At 40.6% G+C, this 18957-nt stretch overlaps 1 protein-coding gene across 2 annotated transcripts in view; it reads right to left on the bottom strand.

Moving 5' to 3' along the window:
• cntfr (ciliary neurotrophic factor receptor) overlaps nt 1–18957 on the bottom strand; it is a 174473-nt gene that overhangs the window by 153862 nt on the left and 1654 nt on the right. Inside the window, exon 2 of one of the 2 annotated variants that reach the window (XM_026338945.1) lies at nt 10013–10062. The exons of the other annotated variant lie outside the window; for it this stretch is intronic. The gene's annotated coding sequence lies outside the window, so the exon portion shown is untranslated. The remainder of the gene's footprint in view (nt 1–10012; nt 10063–18957) is intronic. 2 annotated transcript variants of the gene reach the window in all.

The following is an 18957-nucleotide window of genomic DNA, read 5'->3' as shown; positions in this document are numbered from 1 at the left end:
TACAAACCCCACTCCCCCACCCACCACCCCTTCCCTCGAACCCCTCGCTTCTAAACAGATAGGAGAAAAGCCGCTGTGTTGGAGTCATGGTTCAGTGCTTTCTAATTATGTGTTCACTGTAGGAGCCAGGTCAGAATATTTCATATAGACCCATGAGAGCGAGCGATAAGGCAGACTGGAGAGAATGAAGAAGGGAGGAGAAGACAGAGAAATAAGAAAGAAAGGATGATGCAGAGAGAGACAGAGTGAGTGGATGAAGGGAGGCAACACCTTACTGTAAATAAATGAAGTTCATTTATGGTGTACTTTGAAGGAAAAGATCACAACTATGAAATACACAGCATTTTTGTGAGTTAGTGACACTGTGCCAGGTTTGGACAGACGTATGTGGTCTGCTACCCTATGGTCTGCTACAAAATGAATGATAACTAGATGCTGTAGAGTAAAGCATGGATAAGACTCGACATAAAAACACATTTCCACCTCCTCTTACTAACAAAACTTTTACAGCTGGAATATTTTGTAACCACACAGCCACTAAAATGTGTGGCTTTGCTGAATATTTGTCTGTAGAAGCTGGATGATGAAGTGACTACCTTCAAGGCAAGTTAGTGGACTTCAGCCGCTGGATAATTAATCACTAATATGTAAGTCACATTCTAGGATGAGGCTAGCAATCGTCAGGCAGCTCCTCTCTATCTTCTCTCTCTTGCTAACCCTAACTCTTTGTACCATCTTCTCCAGTTTGCTTTTTATTTTCTTTTGGGGCACAGTTCATACAGTGTCAGAGAAGGGTTAAAAGTGAGGGGCACAACTAGTTAAAAAGCTACTGCAACCTCCTACATTTTGAACTCTGTGGTTCTTTTAGACACACAAAATTATACGAATTCCTGGCAATTTCGACACCACTCCAGTAATAAATCTCCATCGACACCGAGATCTATCCGCAAATTATATAAAAGGTTAAAATAGTGGCTAACTTTGCCTCGTGGATATTTTCATTTAATTAAGAAAACTTCTTGACCTTGCAAATATCATTAAACGTGCCACACACACACACATGTATACACTGCTGAGAAGATTTGCACACATGCATCCAGTGGCCTTTCTTTGGGCTCTTAAATGACTGGTGTCATTAATGTTGGTGTGGCTGCCAGCTGTAAAATTTCCTGTGGTCATCAGACCATCTGGTGAGCTGACTCTTCTCATTTCTCTGTCTTTCACTTTAGTTTCTGCCTGTCTGCCTCTATTTCTCTATGTCTCAGTGTATTTCTCCAGCTTTACCTTTTTTTTTTCCTCCTCCCCTATCTCTTTCACTCTTCTCTCTCACAGTGTGCCTCTCAAATATGCTGCATGTCTGCCATACTGATTCTTTTAAAATGATGTTCACTCTCATCTCCCTGCAGCACTTCACTGCCTTTTGCCCTCATCCACTTCATTCAAATCTCTGTAATGTCAACCCACTGATGTATGCAGCCATTTTGGTGCTCCAATATGTTAATTGGAGGCATACCAAGCCTCATTTATGGATGGGGTCAACATCCCTTTAAATTAAAGCTTCATTATTGCTGTACTGATGGTGTTATTGGCAAATATAACAGAACACATGAGGTTTCATCCAAGTAACCCCGATGTTGCAAATGTTGTTATGTGCATAACAGCTTTCTTCTGATGATTTAAGTGGGTTTAGTCATAGTTTGTTAGATTGAATGCTACTGTTTAAAGTAATTACAAAAAGATAACTGCAACATCAGAATTTAAAACACAAGACAGAGGGAAATGACAGGAATGCAAGATTCATAGTGCAGAATTAACATTCTCTTCATGCATTTCAAAAAATAGCACTTCACACATATAGCACATGCTATATGTGTCTGCCAAAGTGCAAGTAATGATGCCATCAATTTAATTGCCCCTGGTAGAAATCATAATGGAAGCAGTCGGGAGCTACACAGCGATAACAAATCAACACCTCAGTGGAAAGGTAATCAGAACATGCAGATAGGGACATTTGATCACACTTTTATAGTGAATATGTAATTTTATGCACTGAAGTGAGTGTGTAAATGTGTATAAATCAGCACAGTTGTGATTAAGCTGACAAGACAGGCTTTTCTTCACATTATAAAAAAAACAACAATAAAAACAAAACACTTTCTGTACTGATGCCAATATGTGATTGTTTCAGTTTTATACTCCTTTCTGTCTCCTCTCCTCTTTACATTTTAAAAGACTGAAATTGCTCTGATGAATACACAGATATAACATAATCTGTAACAAATCTCAAAACTAAATATCATATCATTTCCTTTGAAAAACTGAATAGCTGATTATTCATAGAATAGAAAGAAACAATCTGATTCGATTTGTCTGTTGACTACTGGACCTTGCAGCTATTGTTTAACCGTGATAAAGGTTCAGCAGTTTAATGCATCTTTTATGACAGACCATTTTGATAGCAACATGTTGTAGTGTTGTTTGAATGTGAAACTCACCGTGTCCTAAGATGATTCTGACCACCCTACTTCTCTTGAACCCACTCATAATCAGTCCCGAGAACCTACAGCTATTGATGTGTGAAACAAAAAACGACTAAGCTAAGGTAAAAGTACCCCAAATAACTATAATAAAACAAGAAAGAGCAGTCACGATTTAGACACTTTACTATTACAGCTTTCATTCAAAGGGGTAGCTGATTGCTCAGGTTTTCAATGATAAGAAAAAAGAGCCATTACCATAGAAAGGCCTTATAGGGCCCAAGTCTTTGCAACACTAGCATCAACAGAAAGGGCAATTTGTTCAAACTGTGGGCAGGAAAATTGTTCTTCCTTTTTGCTTTTATCACTAAAATCCATAGCAGACAAAACGGAGTGTAATCACCATCTGCACTCTATTCACCTCTGAGTCAGCAGCAAGGATCACGTCTGTCTGCTTCCAGCCGATCCAAATACAACACAATAGCCACGCTTTGTGATTTCTTGAACTAAGCAGTCTTCTGATGTAATAGAAAGTGGTTACTTAAGATGCAAAAGCAGTAGATGCAGATTACTCTTCATTAAAATGCTTACAAATATAATACTACGCAAAAAAAAAAAGAAATTCAGCATGTCTCAAAGGCTACTTTCAGACTACAAGTCTTAATGCTCAATTCTATTTATTTTACTGAGATCCAGTTGCTTTGTGTGTCTGTTCACAGCGAGTGGTGGACAGCTTTGTGGACTGGTGTGTACTCATCCATCTTAAACTCAACAACAGTAAAAACAAAAGGAACTGGTGATGGACAGGAAAACTGGTGTCCTGTCACTCCTCTCTCTCTCCCTACAGGGGGAGGAGGTGGAGGTTGTGTCTGAGTACAAATACCTGGAAGTGTACTTGGATAATAAACTGGACTGGACAAAGAACTTTTGTCTTTGTGTTTATCCAGGGAAAAGTCAACTTAGTGTAAATGCTACTTCATGACAACATAGTGCATGATCACAGGTTTAAAGACACTGACATACTGTAAGGGAACTGTGCTTATACTGATTAGTGTTAACTGCTTAGATTGCAGGCATCTCTGTGGTGCAACAGCGTAAGAGGCCTAAGAGAAAGATCTTTCCCTTCATCCAAATTCTGATCGGTTGTTTTACAATTAAATATTTCCTGTCTAATGACTCATGTAAATTAAATTAAATGGATTCATTCCAAATCAGCTGCATCATGAAAACATCAACCTTACATCGAACACAGAAAAGCCCCTTCTTCTTAGCCTTAATGACATATTTGGTGCTGTACTGTTCGTTTCGAAAGGATTTCATAACCAGAAGAGGAGATTTTCCTCAACACATGACGATACAATCCTTCAATTTGTTTGGATACATGAATAATACATATTAAAATTCAGTTATACTGGTTTCAACTGACTGGAGCTGAATGCTACTGACATGCTGACCAGGCATTTATTATTTACACAATCATTTCAACTTAAAATGACACACCATTTGTCTTTGGTAGCATGTTCACAGGACAGTACATCACATATTTATATTTAAGATATACTTTTTTTTGCTTTACAACCAGACCTTCTTTCTATTCTTCTTATAAGATGGCAGACGGGACTCTCTATTAAAACTGTCAGTGCCTCATGGCAGGGAGTGCGCTGCTTTTAGAGAGAATTACAAGAGCTGATTTGATTGGCTAAGATTGATGCCAGACTCACATACGCACACTCAATATTGGGTTTGTCCCAAACACACTGTTTCCAGATGTGCCACAGGTGTATTCCGTTCCTTAAATAATGATCATTACAATGATATCTCACACTGTATCTCACATGTAGATCTTGTTTTTGTCAAAACAGATTAGGAGCATAGTAAGATAAGGGAAGTTAATAAACATGGTTGGTAATTTGTCCTTGAAAACCCATTTAAAATCAACTTTACATATTTCAAGATAGCTCCAAGTACACAGCAGCAACAGTGACAATCCATGTTAATTTGGGAATGCAGAGAGGCGCTAGCTTAAAGTAATGGCATTTGCATTTAAAATGAGAAAGGCTCCTAGCTGTTTCCTCAACCCCTAAATTACCACGAGCTGGGTTTTCCACCTTGAGAATCGGTGACGCAAAATCCGGTTTAGAAGTTCACACTACAAGAATGATTTTAAGTCAGGGCTCCACAACATCTCTGGATACAATGTAAGCACAATTTGTGTATGCTGCTGCAGGCGGGGACTACAGAGCGCGTGTGTCTCTCAGTTAATGTGTGCGCTGTGCTGTGGGAATCGTATTCCTAATGGGAGTGTCGCAGCCCCGTGAGAATCCCTTATGCCTGTCTTTTGAACATAAAGCCTTCTAAAAGCCTCTTGCGCAAGAAAAATGATTGGAAGAGCTAAGTTAAGCACAGCCCCGAGCGCAAAGTCGGAATCATTGTCAGAAAAAACGGTGTTTTTATTCCAATAATATTCATAATCCTCCCTGACTGAGGTTATCTGTAGTGCATGTACGTGTGACTGCATTATGTTTAAAGAGTGCTATCATGTACTGTAAATCGCTGGAGCCTTGGGTGCTTTAGCAGTAGGATATGAACAATGTCAACCAAGGGAGAGAATGTGCTTAGCATTTAATGTTCATTTTATCTCGCTGTTGATTTTCAAAGATCTGTTCTAATGCAATTTTGACCAATTTCATCTAGGGAAGTTTGCCTCTTTTCTTTTTGCCACTATCCATCACGTAAGAAAAATCTTATAAATAGCAGCATCACTGACCCAAGACTGGCTCGGCCCATCGTGAAGCTAATTTAGTCACGTGTTGTGACCCAGGATGTTGAATCAGCTCATACTCTTCAACTCCTGGATGCAATCCTAGCAATGAAGATGGACATTATTTTCAGAGAAGGAATTAAATGAAGTGGTGATCACTTGAAAATGTGGCTTTGTCAATTAAATTGTTCCGCATACGCTTGACTCAAAGTCATTTATCAGTAAAATTATGTTGGAGCCAAAGCCGCTCATGAACTCTGACTCAGCAGAATGTGTGTAATGGGTTCATATACTTTGGTATTAAGACTACAGCAGAGATTTTAGGATTATTTCAAACTAATTAACACCCCTCCAGCCAGTCAGGATAGAGTGCACACCAAGGCCATGTTGCTATTTAGGAATAATCCCCTAGAGGATTTTTCTACACTGTGAATATAGTAGTGATGCAAGGAGGTGTAGATGTGTACCAATTTGTATGATCACGACTATTTTTCTCTGGTTAAATAATAACTCACTAATTAGCTCCCAAATTCCCTGCACTTCATTTGAATCATGTAAAATGGTCACATCTGCTTATTTGTTATAAAACTACCTGCTATTTCATTGTATTTATCTTTAAATATATGATCGTTTTTTTCAATATCTCTTAAATTTCAAAATGTGTTTACATGTTTAATAAATAGGTGATTAGATGTGCTAATTAAAGACTGGGTACGAGTAACAGCAGACAGGTCTTCATGTCTAAAATTCTAACTTGGATGATTTGATGCAAAGTCTTACCATTTAACTGTAGCTTTACTTCCCAACGCACACACACACACACAGTATATGCTGTGTAACTAACATCTTAAAGAGGCTTTTCAGTCGTGACAACTCAATTTTCTGATTATTATAACATAATTTTGGCAGTTAATAGGCATTCTCATATTTCATTTAGGTTTTTATGAAAAAAATCTAGTTTGAGGCCATATTACGTCTAAGTAGGCAATTAAAACAAATTGCTTCTAATAATGAAGAAATATGGCCACTTATGATAAGTTCCATATGGACTTTTTTTTTTCTTTTTGAGCTACCAGTCAATGGATTTATGCCGTCGTGGAGGTTTGTGAATTATACCACAGGCGCGCACACTGATGGAAATACCAGTGCGATACACCCGATGCATTGAGCCGCACATTCCTTGAGACAACACACATGAGCACATGACTTATTCGCGGGCATGTGTGCGCACACGCACACAGACACACGCAGCTTCTCAAGTTGAGCGTAACTAAAGGGTCTCAATATGGATTTCACACTTAAACTAAACCTCCTTAACTTTCCCCAACAATACGGGCACCTCAAGTCATGTCAGTTCCCCTACTGCTACTGCAAACATTGGCTCTTCACACACACACCTGGTTGTAATGGACAATTTAGACCCACAATGTTAAATGTGTGGACTGATATCATGAACTGACCTTTTGTTTGTATGGAAATGTTCCTTATCTAGTTGGAATAACTAAGTAGTAACTATGCAAAGTGCATCATCTATTCACTTATGCAGTAAGAAAAAGCTCCAATGTATGATTTCCTGCTGCAAAAAGCTCCTAGCACTCAATATAATTTAGAATTTAAATCAAGTTAGCCAACAGCTAACTTAAACAAGGCATTCCTCCCCAACTAGGGGACAAAACATTGTTGGCTATCATCTTGAGATTTCTCTCTTTTTTCCTCGCTCTCATAATCACACAAGCAATTTGATACTTCCCAGACAGAATATGTGGGACCGTATAATGTCCATGACCAATAATGCATCAGGAATGTGTGTGTGTGTGTGTGTGTGTGTTGTGAGGAAATCGAGGGATTTGTCATGGGGAGGGAAAACTGAACGTGTAGCAGTGAACTATCGGACTGCTCAACATGCTTTCACAGTTGAATCTAATCAACTGTTCACATGCGAACAACATGCAAGTGTATTGACTCTCAAACAGACTCTGCTCATTCTTTTTATAAAAGCACAGGTGAACATACAAAAATCTCAATGCGATCTCGTTTTCTAGGCACCATTATAAGCTAGTTGATTGTCTAACATGCTGAATTTAAGATCACAAGTAGATAAAACTGTGTTGTTGCAGCAAAAAGCCAAGCTGAACTTGATCAAATGTATTTACAAAGGCAGCGGTGTCTCATCAGCAAATGAGGGTAATGCTTCTAGATTGGACTGGTTGTGCCTGTCAGCCATGGAACCACTGCAGGTTGCTGTGGAGAGCAATCATAGAGACACAGATGGAGCACGTAAGGTTGCATCTGGAGGAAAAGATGGCAGAAGGCTTGCGTGACCATCGCCTCTGGGCTCTCTACTGCTGGGTCCATTGGTTTTCAAATGTGGCTTCTCCAGAAAAAAAAAAAAAAACATAATGAACACAGCAGGAGCAAAAAACACCCAAATGTTTTAGGACATAAGTTTATATTTTCTATGTAGTGAAGTTTAGGAAAGCAAGATTAAAATGGAAGTACTGTTTTACCGTTCGTCAAGCGCTTTAATTTGGCAAATGTGCCCCAAATGTGCTGTATCAACCACAAGTGAAAGACCAATTTGACTGATTAAATCTATCAACGCGATGGCAGAAACTGGTAGAGGCGACAGCGATGCCAGTGACATGACGTGGGAAATAAAAATAAATGAAAATATATATCCCTAATGAGTGGCATCGTAGAGAAACAGATGGTGTGTTCAGCTGGTGTTTGGAGCGAGGTTTTTATCCACCGGGCATCAATTTGTTGGCCGCAGAACTGTGGCGCTTCAGGCAGCCAGTTTACATGCTCTGTCCGGTTTTGTTTTTGCCAGGCCTGCTTCCACATCGATAGCGTTGGTCTGCATTCCAATTTTCTTATTTGATTCGCTCGGCCTTGAAGTTGTATGACGAGTATCGGGGAAAAAAAATGGTTAAAAGATGTACGCAGTACATTAAATATAACCTTTCACGCTAAGCAGAGACCAGGCCAAACACTTAGAGACTGCAGGACACAGATACACAGTATAACCGACCATATGGCAGATGCAATTAAACATGCACACACACACACACACACACACACACACACACACACACGAATGGAGGCTCAAGTAATAAAAGTTTGTTTTTTTTTTGTGCATCCTGATAAGGGAATATTTTCTACTCTGCCTTCAGCAGAAAAAAAAAATGAAAATAGGTGTGTGGCACACACGCACACACACACACACACACACACACAAGCATATGCATATAGAGGAGAGCTGGCACACTCTACACTACCTGGGAGAAGATCTTAAGGAAAGACAAATCATATCTTAACTCACACAGACCGGTGGCTGCCTCTGTGTGTGTGTGTGTAAGTGAAAACGTGCCTTTGTGCATAAACAGTCTATATGTGTGTGTGTGTGTGTGTGTGTGTGTGTGTGTGTGTGTGTGTGTGTGTGAATCTGTGTTCTGGCTGTTATTGCTGACACTACTGTGCGTGCACTTACCCACATGTAACATAAGAGACAAACTGTGGGTTTTTTTTTAAATGTTGTCATTGGATTTAGTGCATGCACTGGTGTGTCAGCGTGCTGTGTGTTGTGCGCTATAATGTGTGTGTGTGTGTGTGTGTGTGTGTGTGCACATGTTTGAGTGACAGCTTGACTGGGTGCGGGTGATATGTCTCCTTAGCCACAGGTGCAGAGAGATGCTGATGCTGCTTACAGAGAGACACACAGTGCAACAGAATGAGTTTATTTATCCATCTCTGTCTAGTTCTCTCTCTCTCTCACACACACACACACACACATGTACAGAGAGACACAGAGGAACTCAGACAAACAGAAATGCCACATAGCTACACACACACACACACACACATGCAGAGACTAACATGCCGGCAAACAGACAAATAAACATTCCTGCAAAGAAACGCACACATCTGGGAGGAGGATGGGCTCTTAGGCATGTTGCCAAAGTAAACAGAGGAAATTGCCAGCCTTGGCACTTTTTTTTTTTTTTTTTGGTGTTGAGAGAGGCTTCTCGACGTGACAGCTTTGATTGGGTGTTACCTCGAGATGACAATGGGTGCTGCTAAACAACCGACGTGTTGTCATTTGGCGTCTGTGCGTGACGGGATGTGCACATGTAGCAGCGCTGTACGTGTTTGGTGGCTGCGTTAGACAGATTAGAGCTTTGCTTTTTGATTGCATCTGTTAACATATTCTGTTTCATGCTTGGTTTTCTCCAAAGCACAGACTAAAACTATGCCATGACTTTTTTTTTTTTTTTTTTCATAACAGGTAGGCGAGCACAGGACTGTGAATGTAACTGATGCTGTGCTGAAGAAGCAAACGCAAATGCTGTCTCTAAATTTAATAAGCTGCCTTCACACCATAACTTCAAAGTTGTGATATTTCACCGAAACTCATTTGATTTTAACTCTGTTTCTCGAGTTCTCGAAACATTGAAGGACGCGTGAGAGTGCATCTTGACTCTCTGGCTGTTGTGCTTCTTTCGTAGCTTTGACAAACATCTGCACATTAATGACGTGTGTTTCTCTGTCAGCATTTGCCGTGTCTGTTTTCCACTTTATCTACCGTACAATGCCGGTTTATAGAGGACCCGCTATCTCATTTCATGTCTGTCGATGTCTTTCAAACGGCACAAAAGAACATAAACCGGTTATGTAAATAATCCCCCTCCATTCACGCCGTCTATTATGCACCCCAATGGATCTAATATGTACAGTACATGTGCGTGTATGTGTGTTGCAAATTAACATCACAGACCTGGTAGAGATGATGGCTTTCCTTTCACCTTCACTCCCTTTGGTGTAAAGCTGAATGCAATAGGAACAAAAGGATAATGCATGAGCAAATACACATTTATACCATCAATCGTTAGCACAAATGGATTCAACTGGTAGAAAGAACCACTAAAATATATATATAAATATATTCACTCCTGCCCAAGATACTAAATATAAAAAGTTTAAAGCTCCTTTTTAAAAAAACACATATGTTAAATAGATCTACACACAACTATTGCCTCCTCCCTTGGGCACTGGTACAGTAATTGCTTACAATGGCTATTACTGGCTCAAAACTCAACCAGCTCTCTTTAGCCTATTTGACTTGTTGACCCACAACTATCAGTGCGCACAAACAACCTCATATTCCCCGACAGCACTCAACTCGTGGTTGTTTGTCTTTTTCAGACTTAGTTGCCAGGGTCAATAAGAGATAGCATGTGTCTATATTAGGCTTTTAAGTGCTGCGACTTTCTGGCCCTCTAAATTTAACTGAGGCTGCTGAAAACTACATGAATTAAAAAAAAATAAAAAGGGGCGATTCACAATAATCAAGGCCTCCCATCAAGGTTTAGCTGTAGGTGTTGTAATTGTCAATTAGAAGTAATATTTTTCATCAATTTACATCCGGCGCTCATTCATCTATGTGTCCTTACATCCGCCACCTCAAATGTTCAAGGCTTCAGCGGCAACTTTAGCTGCCGTGAGGTTTAAAAGCATCTCCCACACCTGAGACCCCTTTAACAACAGGTATGTCCACCTCATTTTGAATCTGTTCTTTTTTTTTTCCAGGCATTCGTGTTTTTTCCTGCCCAGCTTTCAGATACACATTATTTACTTACAGCTAATCCCCCAGCGGACCTCTATAACGGAGCCTGACGGGGTTGCTAGGCGATTTGTGATACAACTGCAAAGTTTCTATTAGAGGGCCACAAAGGGACTGACAGGTCTGTCTAATATAATAAGAGGCACTGAGAATTTCTACCATCATACAATTTGGACAAGGTTGGTTTTTTTTTAAAGATCATCCTTCTCTTTTAATTCTGTTTTGTTTATTTTCTCTCAGCCTCCTGTCCATCGACTTCTTATTTCTCTTCTAGATAAATCCCCAGATGCCCTGTCCCTACCCCCTGTCCTCCAAACACACAAACACATACACACACTGTCTCTTTGATTCACCCAACTTTCTCTCTCCCATTCCCCTTTTTCTTTCTAACTCACCCTCTCTTTCACTCCACTCCACCTCCCTCCTGCCTTTTTACTCCTCTCCCTCCCTCTGCCTGCAGTAGCTACCCAATAAAGGATGTTGTTAATATCATTAGACAGACTTCCTCTCCGGCCCAGCGCCCGGCCCACTCCCTTTCAGCCATAATCAAGCATGCACACTAACTATCAAAGGAGACATCGCTAATAAACTACCACAGTGGAGCAGAAAAACACACACGTATACTCCTGCAGAGAAAATACTGCTGGCTATGTGCTGTGACATAAATGTGTTCGTGTGCACGTTGGAACCAAGGGGACGGGTGGGGTGGCAGGGGATAGAGGTGGGGCTGTGGGTTTGGTGTTGGTGCATGTTACCCAGACAGCACTAATAAAGTATTCTCCAAAGGGTAGCACAGTGAAATGCAAATCTGCCACTTAAGTATACTAAATTAATTGGGGTGGAGGGACATGTACACATACAGACATAGCTAATAAAGTGTGCTCGGAGAAGAGGCAAATACTCGGGGGGCAACTGTGGCTTCCCATTACACTGTAGTCATTTGCTGTAAATCATCCCTAAAACAGGAGGGCATACTGTCGGCTACATAGCCGAAAAGTGGTTTTGCTGACAGCTGAATGCTACAGTGGATTGTGTATATCACCATTCAAACACAGTATAAAGTAAATACGTGCTACACTGCGATCAAAGAGCATTAAATTTAAAGGAAAAAAAAAAGGATTTTGCAAGGTAAACGGCACGAATTTCTCACAAATAGCACAGTAAAAAGGAGGTGTCACTGGATGTGTCGCATACAAACATTGATCATCTTTTTTTAATTGTAAGAACACAGAAGAGTCAGTTCCAGTTAAGGCCCATTTGATACAGAGCTCTGGCACAAGTGTTTTTTCTTTCCTAATGAAGAAAGAATACCTTTCCTTTTTAATTAAACAAATGCATATCAATCAACATGTTCACTTATTGGCTGTGTGAGAAGCTGGTTTGTTTACTCCTTCTTGTTGGTTAGATTTGGGATTTTATTACTGTAGAATTGGCCATTGTTTCTATTGGCTATTACAACACTACATTTACCAAGATAATTACTCAGAGCTAGGAAGAAACAGCATGATTACCAAAAGAAAGTGCAGTGCAACCACCAAACAAATCTCTAGGATAGGTGAAGCCAACTAGAACACAAGGCAGACTTACTGTGTGCAACCCATCTTTGACTGCTTGGTACTGACTAAACCGACTTTTTCAGCAAATACAGGGAGTTCACTAGCATGCATATGGAACTACAATAAACTAAATCTGAGTGTCAAAATAATTAATTTAGAAAGTACCAGCAGCTACCAGAATAGTTCCCTCAGACCTGTTTTTGACACACATGACTCACGTCTTTTGATGTGCTATTGAACAAGCATTGGGATTTTTCAGGGTTATGTGGCCAATAGTGAGCTCCACTGTCATGCTTTATTTATCCCTTTTCCTTCTGCACTGTAATGGAAATATAAAAGGGCACATTGATTAGTGTTTAAGGATCAGGCTTTAATAGATTAAAAGCCCCCGGCTCTGAGAGAGGCACTCAGTCACTCACTCACTCACAGACATGCACACTTGTGTATGAAGGCGAGCTATATACAGTGGCAAGCAGACATGTACAGACAGCAGTTTCTTGCACTCGAGTGGACAAAGACGTCAGGTGGACACAAAGACGACGCGCAAAACCACTAGACACTTACAGCCAGTTGTGCTTATAGCCCCAAGAATTTCAACAGCCTATATACAGTATGTATTTCATACCTGAAATAAATAAATATTTGTTAAATATCCCCAAAGAAGGATCAGGATATGTACATGTCATTATCATATAGTTGAAGCCGTAATGTTTGATTTATTTATTTATTTATTTTGTGCATATGATTGGAAAGTTACAGACTTGTGTCCTGATAAGATTATGTGTCCTGCTCAAATCTGTGTGCGGCTGCAACCTGACAATTTCAGCCGCTTGAAAAATGTCCCATTAAAATAAAGTGAGGCATGTGTGCCTGCCTTCTGTAATCTTCCTTCTCCTCATCTCCACACCTGACTTTTCATTTCTCACCTCCCCTTACATTTGTCTCCTGTGCAGTGACCATTGTCACATCTCAACTCCAAGTATGGCCCTAACTGTCCACCTGTCCAACATGTCTCCTTTAATTTTCTCTAATCTTTGCACCTCTCCCTTTTCTCTGACCTCAATCACGCAAGTGCAGATAATAATGTTAGCCTCCCATGTGCTCACTCTTCTTTTTTCTTGCACCCATTTCTTTTTTCTCTGGTCTTCTTTTTCTTCCCACTGATCACAGTCATGTCTGTTGATAGTCTTGCCTAACCTCTAATTTCTTCCCATCACCTCCACACCTCTTCTCATTTCTTCTAGTCTTCCTCTGCCAAGTTCGACCACAATCATGTTTGCTGTTAGTCTCTACCAGGTCTTCCCACTCCCCCTCATTGCCTCCTATCTTGTCACCATCCTTCTAGTCCCAATCATGCCTGATGGTATTCTTCGGTAAAACTTTCTTCTTCTCTGTAATTGAATTCTTTGTGTTCTTCTACTTTCTTGTCTCCTCTCCTCTGACCACAATCTCTTTGTTGTTGGCTTCCTCCTCACCTCTTAAGTTGACTTCCCAGCCCTCTTGTCTCTTTTAATCCCTACTTCCCTAGTCAGGTATTTCAATAGCTATGCATAACCCGTCCCCCCATCCTCACTTTGTCTTGTGTTCTCGTAGGTTTTCACATGTAAGACGTGTTCTCACTTGGGGAAATTGTTTGGTCTCGCAAGGGCTGGTCCCTGGGTAGAGTGTGCCCACTTTACTGTGACACACAAAGTTCACTGCGTGAATCGCAGTGTTTTGTTTATAGGACATCAAAGCAGTCCCAGTTGAAATGATGCGTTATATATAACCCTTGTTTCCTGAAGGACAACACCAGAAAACATGGTAAATAGTTCCCATACTTTCTCGTGTTGTGCTGAGGGGATCAGCTGAAAATGATTGTCGCTCACTCACTCACTTTGAATTCTCCGGACAATTACCTGCTGTATTTGCACATGGACTCAATTGAACATTACTCAGACTTTGTACAAGGGAGCTAGAAGGGAAATGTCTACTTAATGGTCGCACCAGCTGACTGTGTTCACACATACAGTTCCTCCGGGTCAGGGTTCCAGTGTATGTGTACTTTATTCTGCCAAGGTAGGAGCATTGTTGCTTTGTTGCTTGACTAAACTTTCCCCGTTGCTTGACCTACTAAGCCCTATCCACCAAGAGATTATCAGAATCTTGTCTACTTTTAGCCACACCTGACTCCTTTTCTATCACGTCTTCTGTTACAATTTTTTTTCGGGGAGATGCTTTAACTTTCCTTGACAATTACGGTATATATCTCTTTATTCTATCCACTTTGTTTTAGTACACATAAATAATAGACAATAATAGACTGATAATTTGGGTCTAAGGTGTATTGGTAATTTCTGACAGCTACTTGGTAAAGGGACTTACAGAAAAGTGGGCAAACCAGTGGGTAAATAGTTGAAAAGCCACAATGGCTGTCAGTTTCAGCTAAATTAAGTCCCAAAAAAAGATCAGCCTGAGAACAAAAACAGCTTTACAACACAAAACTAAATTACCTAAATCACTGGAACACAAAATTATACACACAAAGCAAAATGCAATGTTATTTTGCCCTAAAAAGAAAACTAACCATCTATGGGAAGTCATCTAGGAATGGGCAGTTTCCCCATTCGTTCTGTGCTGCTAATAAAGAATGAATGCAGCAAATACAAGTGGTCACTTTTATATCCAAAGCAAGCACTTTGGGTTTTAAAATGGACAAACAACTGTGTTTGTGTTTCTCAGAAAGAAAGTGTGCAGCTGCCATCAAGGAGCATGTTAACAGAACCTGCATGGTTCTCAGATGTCCATTAGTTGTTGAGGAAATACACTTCAAAGGAGGTTTGCCCCCTCGTGGAAGACACGGCTTATGTGTACATGTGCATGTGCGCAGAGCAGTAGGAGCTGGTTCCAGTCTTGTGTAGGTGGGGTTTGAGTGATGCATATTCATTTACAGTTTTCTCAATTTCCCTCATTCGCTTTGATCACAAAGTTAAAGGCGTCAAACTATTTTATTGCATAGGCTGCAAGAACGCTATGGACGCTGAATGAAGAGTTGTTCAAAGAAAAACACACACGCAAGCTGACTGACAAAAAAGCAGAAAGAAACAGACAAATATACAAAAAGATGAAAAAAAGAGAGCACAAATACAAATGTATAGAAAAATATCTACTCACAGCCAAGCACAGAGATTCAAAACTACACAAAGCCAAGACATTTTTCCTTTCAACTTTCCATATTTTGAACGTCCTGTTTCATAGTTGGAGGGTATGAGTTATGGCAATAGAGGGAGGTTTAATATCTGCATGTCCTCTCCACATTAAAAATGTACAAAGCGCTCTTTCGGATTACCAAAATAATTACTAACCATGTCCCCCTTCGAGCCTGATATGCCAGCATGGGTTGCAGAGAGGAAACGGTCGTAAAATGTGGATCTCTGAAATCCATGTGAGGCGGCTTAATTGGGGCCAAATCTTAACAAAATCTTGTCATGTTTCCACACCCTTAGGTGCATTTAGATAAAAGCACGCTGCAAGTGGCATAGATGGAGAGAGAGGTTAGATGGAGAAAAGCACTGGAGCTGCGTGTTGCCAGAGAGGAACACCGGCTTTCTTGTGGCTTTGCTGCATTTTGGAGGCTCGGTACACGCAAAGCTTTCGCCTGCATTTGTTTCAGATGATGTAATATGTCTCTGTTGGTGTATGTAAACACAAAACGTCTTAACAAAATCACCTCTTTATTCCTTTATTCCACCCTCCCATTCTTTTATTCTCTCTCATGTAGTCCCAGCATTAGGTTTGGAAGCATAGTCTGAATCCTTTGGAATCCCGTATTAAATCCAATTAGCTTCGGCTTTTAACATTTGCAAGTTACAGTCCTAAAGTTATACATATCTAAAACTCATAGGTTCAAGTATATTCTGTAATCATTTTACTGGTTGTTTTTTTTTTTTTTTTGTGATTGATTAATTTATAGCACCTATAGCAACAACCATAAACTTAAATAAGCAGCTTACAAAATAGAGATTAAATATGTATCTTACACAGTGAACACAGGTTTAATCTTCTTACTTTCTCTTTATTCTCCTTTTACTACTTGCTGGACATCAGAGACATTAACTTGACAGGTATAAATCACTGACATGAGATTGAAAGTGTAACTTTTTTTTTTTTTATTTTGTGCCCAATTGAAAACACCTGCTTGCTGAAAACATAATGAGATTACAGCCATACTTTTTGTGTGCAAATTAGTCAAAGCAGTGCAAGTGGAATCGTGATGGTTAGTTCCAGCTAAAAGTATAAATCAAACAAAATGAAAAAAAAAAACCCGCTTCTGAAGAAGTTCAGTTTTCAAGGCTCTCTCTCCATACCACTCTACCTCTCCCACTCCCCTCCCTCCACACCGGCTTCCAATTTGTAGCTTTTGTGTACGTTAACAGCAGTGAGATTCACGGACCCCCCCCGCTCTGATCAGGCCCGCGCTCGGACATCTGTCGGAGGATGTTTACCCAGGCAGTAAGTATGTTAGGGGAAATATTATCCTAGTTTTAACTTACCTTTCTTCTGACTGAAGCATAAACACTAGCATTGCGAGGTGAGGAAAGGGAGAGGCGAAGCAAGGAGAAATAAAAAGAGAGTAGAAGAGATAAGACAGAGTGGACCTGAGAGAGTAAGAGTAGGAGGGGGAAAGAAAGGATCAGGGGGGAAAAGAAGGGAAGGGAGTCCACAATATAGAAGTAGTGTTAAGTAGGGAAACAAGACAAGTCAATGAATTGGAGAACATCTGAGAATTAACTGGAGGAACAAGCCGGGAAGGTGATGAGGAGGGAAGGAGGATGCAAGAAAAGTAATGGGAGAAATAGGAAAGTTACACCAAAAGCCTGCACATTTCTGGGATATTGCATCAAATTTACAAATGTCAGGGAGCTGCTATGAAAGTGCAGGAGACTCCTCACAGGAGAGCATTCCAGAAAACTGCGACATGATCCATCCCCTGTGCATCAAACTCAAGACTATGGGCAGTTTCCAGAATCACTTCTCAAATTTTAACCATTCGGTTCCTTAAGACATATCCCCTCTGTCTTTATCTCGGTTAACACAAGCTCTTAATAAGACATAAGTACCTTTTTACAGCTCTCCAACTTCTATTTCTCAAGGTTGAAACTATAACTTTTCTTCTCGCCCCTGCTAAATAATTCTAAGACTGTCCTCTACATCAAATGAGTTCTAAAGATATAAAACGTCCAATTTCAGAATCAATGCTCAACAAGTCTAGACAGCTTTTTACAGTCTGATGAAAATCAATAAAGAGTTTTCATGCATGTATGTGTGGTGCTTGGCATACAAACATATAGCAAACACACAAACCCTTTTTACTCATTATCTCTCTCTCTCACACACACACACACACACACACACACACACACATACGCACATGCCTTTTCCCGTCTGGTGTTGCTTCCAGCCTAAAACCAAACCATGTGTGGGAGCTATCCTGTGCTGGCCTAAACTGTATGCTTTGTCAGTGCAGGGTCCCTCAACTAGAAAAAAAGGGAAGATGTTTACTGCCTGTCTTTCTGCTCACAATCTGGCTTCCTGTCTCTCTTATGTGTCTGTATTCATGTTTGTGCCTCTCTCTGTGCTTTTGACAGCCGCCGTTCTTGCCTTTCTTTCTTCTTCACTTCTCACCTTTTTGCTTTTTAATTATTATTATTATATAGAAGCATCTCCCTCCCTCTGCCTGTCCACCCTCATCTCCTCGCCTGTATTGTCCTTTCTTGTAGCCTTTTCTTTCACCCTGTCTGCCTGTCCAGCTGTCCTTCTCTCCCTTGAACTTTGCCTGTCAGTCTCTCTATTTGCACCCCGCTACACCTCCCCACCGCCCCACTTTGCTTCTTTCCCCCCTCTCAACCTCCTATTTCTCCCTCCTCTTCCACCACCAACTAGGCATGAAAACGGTGCTCCATTAGGAGTGCCGGGGCTAAGCCCAGTCTGACACACACTGCTTTGATCAACCATGAGCTGGGCTAAACACCCCGCTAAACTCCCACCCTGGGGAGGAGGGGTGGGTGTTGAGGGAGAGCAAAAGTAGTGAGAGTTACAGAGAGTTGGGACCAGGAAAATCAGAACAAGAGAAATGGGACACAATACGAAGCAAACACACAGACGGAAGAGGGGAGCTTCATTTCCCAAGCTGTCCCATAGTATATGTTACCCCACCAGTCTCCTTCTACATTTACTTTTAAACCCATTTTCTTCTATCATTTCCTCTCTCTTGTCTTCACTTCTCCTTTTCTCTGTAACCGCCAGGCAGCCTCAAAAATGCACCACTAACAACCTCCGCAGGTGCACAACTCGTGGAAGTACACAAAATGTTGAGAGTGAAGGTAGTGATGTGAAAAAAACAAAAAAAACAATTGGATCAGATGTGTGTCCCTCAACAAATGTGTGAAGCATCTTTCTCAGAGGGCGACCTGAATGTCTTGTTAAAATAAATATTGTACCACTCCAACACACACAGACACACACACACGTGCGCTCGGAAGAAAACAGTAAGAAGGAGCAGAG

Source organism: Anabas testudineus, chromosome 22, assembly GCF_900324465.2.
Source record: "Anabas testudineus chromosome 22, fAnaTes1.2, whole genome shotgun sequence".
NCBI classification, from domain to species: Eukaryota; Metazoa; Chordata; class Actinopteri; order Anabantiformes; family Anabantidae; genus Anabas; species Anabas testudineus.
This window is presented reverse-complemented; position numbering and strand designations above follow the sequence as displayed.